General features: G+C 46.7%; 1 protein-coding gene across 1 annotated transcript in view; it reads right to left on the minus strand.

Annotated features, from left to right (window-relative positions):
* sobpa (sine oculis binding protein homolog a) overlaps positions 1 to 12,639 on the minus strand; it is a gene marked incomplete at both ends in the record, with an annotated part of 60,930 nt that overhangs the window by 21,546 nt on the left and 26,745 nt on the right. The window lies entirely within an intron of this gene.

Consider the following 12,639-nt stretch of genomic DNA (forward strand, 5'->3'; position numbering starts at 1 on the left):
CCTGCCAATGCTGTTGCTGGACTAGCAGTTTCTCCAGGACGCAGAGAACATGGAGATTTCTCAGCACGTGAGATATCATATATACTATATATCAAACATATCTATGACATTCATGAGACACACCCGGCAAATGTACGTTTCTCCGCCAGAAATGCGCAGTCGGCACAATGGCGTAGTGGGCTGGCATTCTAATATGCGCTGGAGCCCTGCAAGCACAGTCCACGTGCACAGCACATGTCTGCACAGGTGAGATGGTGTGAAGGAGATGAGCCCATGATGATGATACAGGAAGCACATCCCCATCATCCTGTCAACCCTTCATCATCATCATCATCATCATCATCATCATCATCTGGGTATCAAACATGGAGCTCATCATTTTATGAAACAGATTTGGAGGAGCGCAGCACACACACCCCAACACCTGAGTCTCTCTCTCTATCTCTCTTGCGCACACACACACACACACACACACACACACACACACACACACACACACACAGGCACACTCACAGACACACATATAGAGACACACATACAGAGACACACACTTACACACACACACACACACACAGACACACACACACACAGACACAGACACAGACACAGACACAGACACAGACACACACACAGACACACACACACACACACAGACACACACACGCACACACACGCACACACACACAGACACACACAGACACACACACACACACAGACACAGACACAGACACAGACACAGACACAGACACACACACACAGACACACACACACACACACACACACACACACACACACACACACACACACATTACCAGTCTCCAGTTTGCTCTATGACCCTCTGGCCCTGTGCCAGTTCATCTACATATAGTACTAATGAGGTGCTGGCACGGCATGAGGGCACGCACACACACACACACACACACACACACACACATAGACCCACACACACACACACACACACACACACACACACACACACACAGACACAGACACAGACACACACACACACACACACACACATAGAGACACGCACACACACACACACACACATAGAGACACACACACACACACACACACATAGAGACACACACACACACACACACACACAGTGAGAAAGCAAGCCAGCACCAGACACAAAGCGTCCATCCTGCAGCAGTGTAGTCATACAACCCAGACACAATGTCCTCTACTGGGCTGAACAGGGTCTGTACTGGGTTGAACAGGGTCTGTACTGGGTTGAACAGGGTCTGTACTGGGCTGGACAGGGTCTGTACTGGGCTGGACAGGCTGAACAGGGTCTGTACTGGGCTGAACAGGGTCTGTACTGGGCTGAACAGGGTCTGTACTGGGCTGGACACGGTCTGTACTGGGCTGGACAGGGTCTGTACTGGGCTGAACAGGGTCTGTACTGGGCTGGACAGGCTGAACATGGTCTGTACTGGGCTGGACAGGGTCTGTACTGGGCTGGACAGGCTGAACAGGGTCTGTACTGGGCTGAACAGGGTCTGTACTGGGCTGAACACGGTCTGTACTGGGCTGGACAGGGTCTGTACTGGGCTGGACAGGCTGAACATGGTCTGTACTGGGCTGAACAGGGTCTGTACTGGGCTGAACACGGTCTGTACTGGGCTGGACAGGGTCTGTACTGGGCTGGACAGGGTCTGTACTGGGCTGGACAGGGTCTGTACTGGGCTGGACAGGGTCTGTACTGGGCTGAACAGGGTCTGTACTGGGCTGAACAGGGTCTTTACTGGGCTGGACAGGCTGAAAAGGGTCTGTACTGGGCTGAACAGGGTCTGTACTGGGCTGAACAGGCTGGACAGGGTCTGTACTGGGCTGGACAGGGTCTGTACTGGGCTGGACAGGGTCTGTACTGGGCTGGACAGGGTCTGTACTGGGCTGGACAGGGTCTGTACTGGGCTGAACAGGGTCTGTACTGGGCTGGACAGGGTCTGTACTGGGTTGAACAGGGTCTGTACTGGGCTGGACAGGGTCTGTACTGGGCTGGACAGGGTCTGTACTGGGCTGGGCAGGGTCTGTACTGGGCTGAACAGGCTGAAAAGGGTCTGTACTGGGCTGAACAGGGTGAACAGGGTCTGTACTGGGCTGAACAGGGTGAACAGGGTCTGTACTGGGCTGGACAGGGTCTGTACTGGGCTGGACAGGGTCTGTACTGGGCTGAACAGCTTAAAGAGACTCAGGAAGGTGGGTTGAAGCCTACCTGGCCACAAACAGTTTTTTCCCTAAACAGAAATCTGAATCATTTCTAACTGGTTGCCGTTCCAGTGATTGAGGGCTACGCCATCTCAGCTTGTCTTCACGGTCTCTCCCTCCCTTCCCTTCTCCTCTAGTCCCTCTAGGGCTATAAGAGAGCCATGAGTTTCCTTAAGTTCAAATTGAAATAAAAAAAATAAAAAACTGAACGAACTACAATTAAAACGGCAAAGAATCTCTGACTCTTAGCGATGGTAGCTGAGGCCGTTGGCTAACTTGGTCTTCAGACACATGGAGGTCATTGGACGATTCAACTGCCTATCAGTTACATTGTGGCAGTGTACGCATGTCACAGCAACTTATATCAGCAACTGGGGTTTCAGTGAACTCCACTCACTCCACTCCTAACCCTGCCACCCCCCCTCTCCCCCTGGACATGCATACAACCTCCCCTACCCCTAACCATCTCCCCTAACCCTGCCACCCCCCCTCCCCCCCTGGACACGCATACAACCTCCCCTACCCCTAACCATCTCCCCTAACCCTGCCACCCCCCTCCCCCCTGGACATGCATACAACCTCCCCTACCCCTAACCATCTCCCCTAACCCTGCCACCCCCCCTCCCCCCCTGGACATGCATACAACCTCCCCTACCCCTAACCATCTCCCCTAACCCTGCCACCCCCCTCCCCCCCTGGACATGCATACAACCTCCCCTACCCCCTAACCATCTCCCCTAACCCTGCCACCCCCCCTCCCCCCCTGGACACGCATACAACCTCCCCTACCCCTACCCATGTCCCCTAACCCTGCCACCCCCCTCCCCCCCTGGACATGCATATAGCCTCCCCTACCCCTAACCATCTCCCCTAACCCTGCCACCCCCCCTCCCCCCCTGGACATGCATACAACCTCCTCTACCCCTAACCATCTCCCCTAACCCTGCCACCCCCCCTCCCCCCCTGGACATGCATACAACCTCCTCTACCCCTAACCATCTCCCCTAACCCTGCCACCCCCCCCCCCCCCCCTGGACATGCATACAACCTCCTCTACCCCTAACCATCTCCCCTAACCCTGCCACCCCCCTCCCCCCCCTGGACATGCATACAACCTCCTCTACCCCTAACCATCTCCCCTAACCCTGCCACCCCCCCTCCCCGTTCGTTAACTCTGTGTTCTATGTTGCTCATGTTATCTGTTGCTTGTTGTTTCTGTGTTTTCCGTTTTTCCCACATTGTCAGCGTCTTTGAGCCTCGGAAAAGCGCTATACAAATATAATGAATTATTATTATTATTATTATTATTATTATTATTATTATTATGAGGACTCACATGAGTGTGAATGTTCAGATAAAACCTCTGTCTTGTAAAGGTTACCCTGGTAATGCTGCTTCACCAAGGAGGATTGTCTTTTGATTTGTTTTTAAGGAGACGGAATTTCTCCATCACCTTGGCAACATCGGCGTGGCAACAAATTGCAGTTTCCATCCAGCTAAAGTGCCCTGTGTAAACATGGTGAGGCTGGGCCACTTCTGAGGTGTGTGTGTGCCCAGCGGTGACCACGGCCCAGAGGGGATGGCACACCAGCTGTCACACTGCTAACCTCCATCTGGCTATGCCCAGGGGTGTGTGTGTGTGTGTGTGTGTGTGTGTGTGTGTGTGTGTGTGTGTGTGTGTGTGTGTGTGTGTGTGCGCGTGTGTGTGTGCGCTCCACCTGCCAATAGGGGTGTGTCTTAGAAAAAGAGGAAAGCCCTCAGGAATGTACACACACACACACACTTACACACAATAACAGCTAAGAAACACACGCTGAGGAGAAGGTCCATTGAATGCATGCACACACACACGCATGCACGCACGCATGCACACACACGCACACGCAAGCACACACACACACACACACACACACACACACACAGACACAGACACAGACACGCACGCACACACACAATCTCACATAAATCCACAACTTTGTATTGGGATGTAGTTCTAGAAGTAAAAGATGTGTTAGCATCTTAATTGAGGTAACTGTGCTAGGCTTCAAATGACACGGTTGACATTTTAGAGTCAGTCACCTTTTTCACCCACCTACACTCAGCTGTGTCTGCCTGACCTTAGGACATGTCTATCACAGCGTGAGGACACGCGTTTTCTGACTTGATGCGCGGCAGCCAGTGTTCTGTTGCGCAGTAACTTTGGCCGGTAAAAATTACGAAAAGCTGATGAATAAAATTGTCAAGGCGAAAACACATGATCAGTCTGCACGGAGTCACACTATCTGTTGTAGGACAACGGACTGCCTTCTCTCTGAACCAACCACCTCCTTGGTCGTGTCTCCAACTTAGGCCTGGACTACACGTATATGGATATTTAAGCGGATATTTTCGTCCTCATTTAAAAAAAAAACTGTCCACACCACAAAAATATCTCTGTCCATACCAAAAGCCAAAACTGAACACGATCTGTCAAATACCATAGAAGAACGTTACGGACATGCGCAGTCAGTTGTACTCAAACGGCGGCAGTGACTCAAAACATAAACAGACCAAACTCTTTGAAACAGACAGAAAAGCAAAGTACAAAACAGACAGAAAAGCATGTTATGGCGACCAAGAAGAAAACAAAAAACAGATTATTTTGTGGGGACCGACAATGAAGTTGAGCCATTGTTGCTGTTGACAACCGTTTTGCTTCAATGCGCATGTGTCCATCCATATCCATATACGTGTAGTCCAGGCCTTAAGCTTATGATTGGATAGATCAGTCTCGCAAAACTCATCAAAATAAGCCTGGATTTTCCTTTAGCGACGTTGATGGAATACCCGCCAGGGAGGAAAGGAGACTGGATGTTTGGAAACACTTACAAACATCAGACAGCAGAGAGTGGCAGAAACTCTAGCAGTATCATATTCCTGCATGCACCTTCTTCCTCTGTATCTATCTATATACCATCCCTCTGTTACACAGTGTATCTATCTATATACCATCCCTCTGTTACACAGTGTATCTATCTTTATCCCATCCTTCCATCCAACCACCCATCCATCCATCCATCCTTCCATCCAACCACCCATCCATCCATCCATCCTTCCATCCATCCTTCCATCCATCCTACCAACCACCCATCCAACCACCCACCCATCCATCCATCCATCCTTCCAACCACCCATCCTTCCATCCAACCACCCATCCATCCAACCACCCATCCATCCATCCATCCTTCCATCCATCCTTCCATCCATCCTACCAACCACCCATCCAACCACCCACCCATCCATCCATCCATCCTTCCAACCACCCATCCTTCCATCCAACCACCCATCCATCCAACCAACCAACCACCCATCCATCCATCCATCCAACCATCATCCATCCATCCTACCAACCACCCATCCATCCTTCCATCCAACCAAACCATCTTTCACATTCTTTCTTTTTTAAAGAAAGGGGCAGTCCCACTCATATTTTTCATTTTATTTGACAGATACAGTGAAGATTTAGACAGGAAGGATGGGTGAGAGAGAGAGGAGGGATGACATGCAGGATATGTCCCCGGCCGGATGACATGCAGGATATGTCCCCGGCCGGAATCGAACCGGGGACCCTGCGGTTACATGGTCAGCGCTTAACCCGCTACGCCGCCTAAGCACCCCCACATTCTTTCAACTACCCTTTCTTCTCATCAACCCTGAAGGAAGCTTTCTGATACCTATTCAACTTGGTAAACTATTATGGTTTTTGTAACTCCAAAAACACTCACCCAGTTAGCCAACCAACTCTTTACCCACTTCATTCAACTACCCGACCTTACAACATGCTATCTACATGTTATCATTGAGGGTAGAATGGAACTTTCTTCTATGAAGTATTTGCCTTGTAATAATTGCACAAGTTCACAGTATTATTAAAGCCTCATTCCATTCATCCTATTCGATCATTCTTGCAATAAACAGCAGAAACTCAACAATTCTTTGCACATAGTGTTAACTAGATTACTTGGAGTCAGATTTATAATATCCAATTATGTTTTGCTATTAACAACACATAGCCACATCTCCTTGCCATGCCTACGTGTTATAACTGACATCCTAATAAAGCTACAATAGCAATTATTTGATTTCAAATCAAAACAAAGTAGAAAACATGCTTCACTGGCCCATGACTTATCTATGTGGGTAGAATATTGAAATTCTCCCCTCTACTCCTCAGCCGGTTTCACCATATTCATAGATGTTAATCAGGAACAGGTGATCCTCTGTGCCATATGTTAGTGTTAGTGTTAGGGCATATGTTAGTGTTAGGGCATATGTTAGTGTTAGGGCTAGGGCCTATGTTAGTGTTAGTGTTAGGGCATATGTTAGTGTTAGGGCCTATGCTAGTGTTAGTGCTAGGGCATGAGTGCCAATATACAGTATAACAGCACTGGGACCTTTAACTATATGTATCACTCCGCCGCACAGGTGTTCTATTAAATGACCGTTAATACAAAGTAGCTAGCCTGCAGATGTTTGTGTTCAGGTTACTAGGCAACAGTCCAGTTGAAGTTCATTTGCGGAACTATTTTTTGTTGAAATATAAAAAATAAATGATTAAATAAACAAACAAATCATAATCTGTTGTCTCTTATTACTGTTAACTAATAAATGGTGTTGTAGAACTGTTGAATGAAAGCAATATCACACTCGAGGTCGTGCTGTTATACTGAATATCAGCACAGCTGTGATTCGGTCGTAAGTACGAGGGCGCAGGCCGAGTACCGAAGACAATTAGTCCAAAATGCAGCAGCGAGAGTTTTAACCAAAACAAGCAGACGAGCTCATATAACTCCTATTTTAGAAACTCTACACTGGCTTCCTGTTAAGTTCAGAATAGATTTCAAGATCCTTCTGCTTGTTTATAAAGCTCTCACTGGCATAGGACCAGAATATTTGAAAGACCTTTTGCTAGCATATCAGCCCAATAGAGCTCTCAGGTCTTCTGACGCTGGTTTTCTCTGTGTACCACATGTACAAAAGAAGAGATTTGGTGAGGCTGCATTCTCATTTTATGCACCCAGATTGTGGAATGCACTGCCAGTTTACATTAGGGATGCAACCTCAGCACATGTTCAAGTCAAGACTAAAAACCCATCTTTTTAATATTGCCTTTAAATGACTAAATAATTAAATTAAGATTATATAATGATTAAAGCACTTTGAGCTGCAACGTTCGCAGGAAAAGCGCTATACAAATAAAGTTATAATTATTATTATTATTATTGCTTAAGTGTAATAATCACTTTGGACCAGCAGTTCCAGAAGGTAGCTTGCTCTCATCCTCTGTGACGTCATCTATTGTTAGCACACAAAGGATTAGAGCAAGCCACTGTCCCTGTAATGATAGGGGAGACCGGGTCACAGTGGTTGACTGTCCCAGTGCTGTTGGTTTTACATTGAGATGTGTAATGTCCTCATTAGGGATTATCCATGTTGTTATTAATGGAAGGGTTAGCACCACAAAACGATGAGAAAAATATCTGTGGCATATAGGGAGGAAAAGCTATAATATGATGCTATATTTGAATAGCAAGGTCAAAAATATATCATCAAGAGTATAATTTTAGCACAAACATGTGGTTGGGGCTGATGGACTCATTGACTTGAGGTTGAAGAAAACGTTGCCCCTGAAATGGCCCTGGGTGAAATGGCTCTGAGAGAAATGCCCCTGACTGAAATGCCCCTGAGTGAAATGCCCCTGAGTGGAATGCCCCTGAGTGGAATGGCCCTGAGGCCCTGAACAGAAAAATGCCATATTCAATATGTTAAGTTATGTAAAAAATAAATAAAGACATTTTACAAAATTGTGAAGTGCACCCTTTTAATACTTAAAATTATAGCTTATTCTAATTACATCTAGATCATCATTAGATGTCATCATTAGACATCTTTGAATGGTACTTCTCTTCTGAAACAATATACTCCAAAAATGTACATTAGAACCATGTCATATCCCATTGTATCGTCTCGTCCTGTTTGTCCTGTTGCGTTTGCCGTAGTTGTTTTTCCGGGTTCAGAGCACGCTGGCGTCCGCGTTGTGACTGCCGCTTCTGTTTCCCGGTCCTGTCTTTTTGTATCCTGTCTTTTTGTATCCTGTCCTGTCTTTTTGTATCCTGTCTTTTTGCATCCTGTCCTATCCTTTTTGTATCCTGTCCCGCCGACCTCCGCTGCCTTCCCCCCCGCCATCTCCCGCCTCTCACCGCCTTCACTACCGGACTGCAGTACTCACCGCCTTCACTACCGGACTGCAGTACTCACCGCCTCATCGTTCCTGTCCCCCGGCTCTGTGTTGCCGACCGACCCGCTGCGCGCCGCTCTCAGACATCGCTGGCCTGGCCGTGCTGTGCTACTACCCTCGTCCCGGGAGGTAGCCACCGCTCCCTCCCCGGTCCGGGGGTTGCCATCTCCGCAGGTGAGTGTCAGTCCTTCCCAGCCTTCACTCACTGCTGCGCGATTTGGTCGCTGGCATGGCACGGCTAGGCTGGCCGGCCGCGCGGGTTCGGTCCCAGGCTGGCAATACTGATGACAACGGCAACGGCGGCACCGCGCTGTCGCTCTGGTTCACTGCCTGTCGTTTTGCCCTGGACTCCCGGCCATCTCACCTGCCCCCCACCTCCCCCTGCCCTTCTCTCGTCTCACCTACACTCACTGAACCACAACCATCGCCTCACTGCTGCTGCTGCCACCAAGGCAGGCATTCTCCGCTGCCGCCGCCACATCCATCGAGGCTCCCAGCAACATCAACACCGGACTCTACACCACCCCCTCCCCGTTCGCTGACTCTGTGTTCCATGTTACTTGTTGTTGTTACTTGTTGTTTTTGTGTTTCCCCATGTGTATCCTATATTGTCAGCGTCTTTGAGCCTCGGAAAAGCGCTATATAAATTTAATAAATTATTATTATTATTATTAAATGTATGGTTTATATCAATTCTACCACAAATTACATGAACTTACCACAACTTCCAAGTCAATGGGTTAACCGGTCATAGTAGAGTTTTTCAGATTGGGTTCACCTTTTAGAAAGTACACAATTTTGTACACATACTCCGCCTATTTCAGGGCTCTAAAGGTATTGGAAAAAATCACATAATGTCCAAATAAAGCACTCATGTTTAGTGTTTGGAATATATATTATTTAACACTAGAAGAGCTGTGAGGGGTCACGGTGACCCCTGTGAGTAAAAAAGAAATTATATCTTTGCACTCGATCAAATTTCAGCACCCTCCTTTCATGACTTTTCCTAGATATGTGTGTTCTACCACCCAGTATCCTTACATTTTCAAAATCACATAAGATAGTGTAACGCTTTTTTGCAGTTTTTCTGTGTAGGAGGCAGGCTAAAAAAAGAAGCGCCCTCTAGTGATCTCGGTGTGTAAATAGCAGATTTACATTCTAAAAAGGGGGTCTATTTGACCCCCAAGGCGGCTCTACTAGTAGGTAAAATAGGCACGGCTGTTGTAGTGTTAAACAGGTTATTTATTAATATATTGAAATCTGAAATTAGTTGAAGAACATTATTTCAATGTTGGTACACCACAAATGGAGAATCGGAGTAAAGTCACTCTGAATCAAAACACGCTCTTGCAACCATGGCGTTGGTAGCTAACTAGCAGCTAGCAAGAAAACATTGCTATGAACATCTAACTGCATGTTCAGCACAACACAACATGCTGATAGAACATCAAGATGCACGCGGACCTTTCCACCAGACCATGTCACAATTAAAAATAGGTCTCAAACGCTTCGGATTTGGACCCCTAAAAATAATCTTACTGTAACGATTACAATAGGCTTCCAGCCCTTCGGACTTGGACCCCTAAAAAGGATATCTAGCAGTAAGATCCCATTGGTGTTATGTATGTATAGCAAACAAATTGAGCACAAATGTTTATTGGTAATTAATACATCAAAATCTAAACAAATTCTCTGAGGACTTTAAAACCATAAGCACAAAGTTAACCATATTGTGACTAAGTAGAGCATTAACAAAGATTTATTTAACCGCCCCCCCCCCCCCCCCCTCCCCATCCTCAAGGAGGGGGTCAGGTTACGCAGACGAGGCAGCTGGAGATATTTCACGAAATCCGATGCGTCGCCTCAGCCTGTGTCTACCTCATCTCACTCGCTATGTCACAGCTCCCCTTTCCAATGCACACAGACACCAGATACCTTTTCAAGCTATGATTTCTTTTTTGTGGGGATGGGGGGGGGTGAATAGTGGAGGTTTGTTGTTGTGGCTAACCTTGTGGGTGTATGGAAAAAGGAAACATGTTGGTATCACTTACACAAATGGCCTGCATGAATGTGCAAGTGCAAGATAAAATATAGAATAAGAGCACATGTTGTCTCTGGACAACATGCGAAAAATACAACACACATTTCTGATGTTTCTAGGTCTCAGATTTAATTATGTTCACCTTTCGGAATGGAGCGCCGCACATGAATGTTACTTTTCAAGATTTCACAACAAGATACTACTTTTTAAAATTAGGATGTCTTCCAGTTTCTGAAATAAAAATACACTCTTTTTGTATGAAACAAACACTCTCTAAAATTATTTTACCCTCTCTTGCTAGCAAACTAGCGTAGAAATGCCATTGAAGTTTGTGTTAGTAAAATCACAATCGTTGCTAGCTACCTTGCCTAGGTATATCCTTTTATCTCTAGACCACGTCAAGACTAGGTCACTACCCCTCTAGACCATGGTCAAGACTAGAGGTCACTAACTGCTCTAGACCATCCGCCTTTTTCCACCTCAAAACATCGCCAGATTACGACCCTCCCTCACTGACTCCGTTGCCGAAACCCTCATCCACGCCTTCGTCACCTCCCGTCTGGACTATTGTAATGGAGTCCTGTTCAGGTACCCAGCAAAGCCCTGGACAGGCTCCAGTATGTGCAGAACTCAGCTGCCAGGGTCCTCACCCACACCAAGCCCTGGCAGTACATCACCCCCACCCTCATTCACCTCCACTGGCTCCCGGTCAAGTCCCGCATCACATATAAAATCCTCCTCCTCACCTACAAATCCCTCCACGCATGCGCCCCCCAGTACCTAACTGACCTCCTCCCCCAGCATACCCCTTCCCGGAACCTGCGGTCTGCAGACAAGGGCCTGCTATCCACCCCTCGCACCAACCTACGGACCTTTGGGGACAGAGCCTTCAGCGTGGCTGCACCTACTCTCTGGAACTCCCTCCCCATAATGATCCGCAACGCCCCCACCCTGGACTCCTTCAAACTAGCCCTCAAAACTCATCTGTTCTCCAAGGCCTTTAGCCCCTAGTCATTGTTTCAGTTTTGCTTTGTTTGTTTTCTGTTTTGTTTGTCCGATCATTCCCTTGTAAAGCGTCCTTGGGCTTTTTGAAAGGCGCTATATAAATTAAAGTTATTATTATTATTATTATTATTATTATTATTATGGTCAAGACTAGAAACAAAGCCATCTTAAGAGACAACGTCTCAAAGCCGACAGTCACCCAAGGCTCAGTCAGGTACTCATATGTGCTTCAAGAACCAAGGACAGGTCTCACATGGGACAAGGGGCCTGGAGGCCGGACAGATGCAACGCACTGCCAAAATGACGGACCGTGGGGTGATCCCCTATAGTGGTTCCACCAGGACCAGGATGGTGGCCATGTTGCCGTTCATGGCAGGTCCTGTAAGAAGGAGAGGGCTCTGGGAGAAGAGCACTTAACCCCAGTCACTCCATTCATTCATCTTCCTTCCTCTGTATACCCTTGCTGTTTAGGTGCCATATACTGTAGTAGCAGCAATTAATTTTCTAAAGTTATCCACTACACCAATTCATATTGATATTTTAATTAATTTAACAAATATAATAATTGTTGATTTAAGGTTACTTCATATCATATTTTTGATTTTAGAATTTTAATGAGTGGCAAAATCTATAATATTTAGCAAACTCTGTTAAACAAGCAGTGAATAAAGTGATGTTAAGGGTGAAGTAGTTTTAAACGTTGCTGCCCTCTTCGGCGACACCGAAAATGTGAAAACATACAATATGCTGTTTTCTAATAGCGGCAAATGTGTGCATATCCATGTAAACAAACAAAAGATACCAATGGTACAGAAAGGCCAGTGTTCGACCACGACACCAGGAATGATAAAGTGCTTTGTTTGGACCAAAATTGCGCTCGCCACCAAACACTTTTTATTATGCAATCTCATTCCGTGATTGCTATCGATTTATCATGGCCATTTAGCCCTATTTTAAAGTAAAAAAAAGACATACTGGACCTTTAACCAAATAAGCATGTGAGAGAGATTTTTCATTTGATTGACTTTATCTTGGCTATATAAAAGCGTAACAGACTTATCATGTATGTCCCTATATTCTCCATGTATGTCCTATATTCTCC

The sequence above is a fragment of the Nansenia antarctica genome (genome assembly GCF_963989245.1).
Source record: "Nansenia antarctica genome assembly, chromosome: 8".
Lineage (NCBI taxonomy): Eukaryota > Metazoa > Chordata > Actinopteri > Argentiniformes > Microstomatidae > Nansenia > Nansenia antarctica.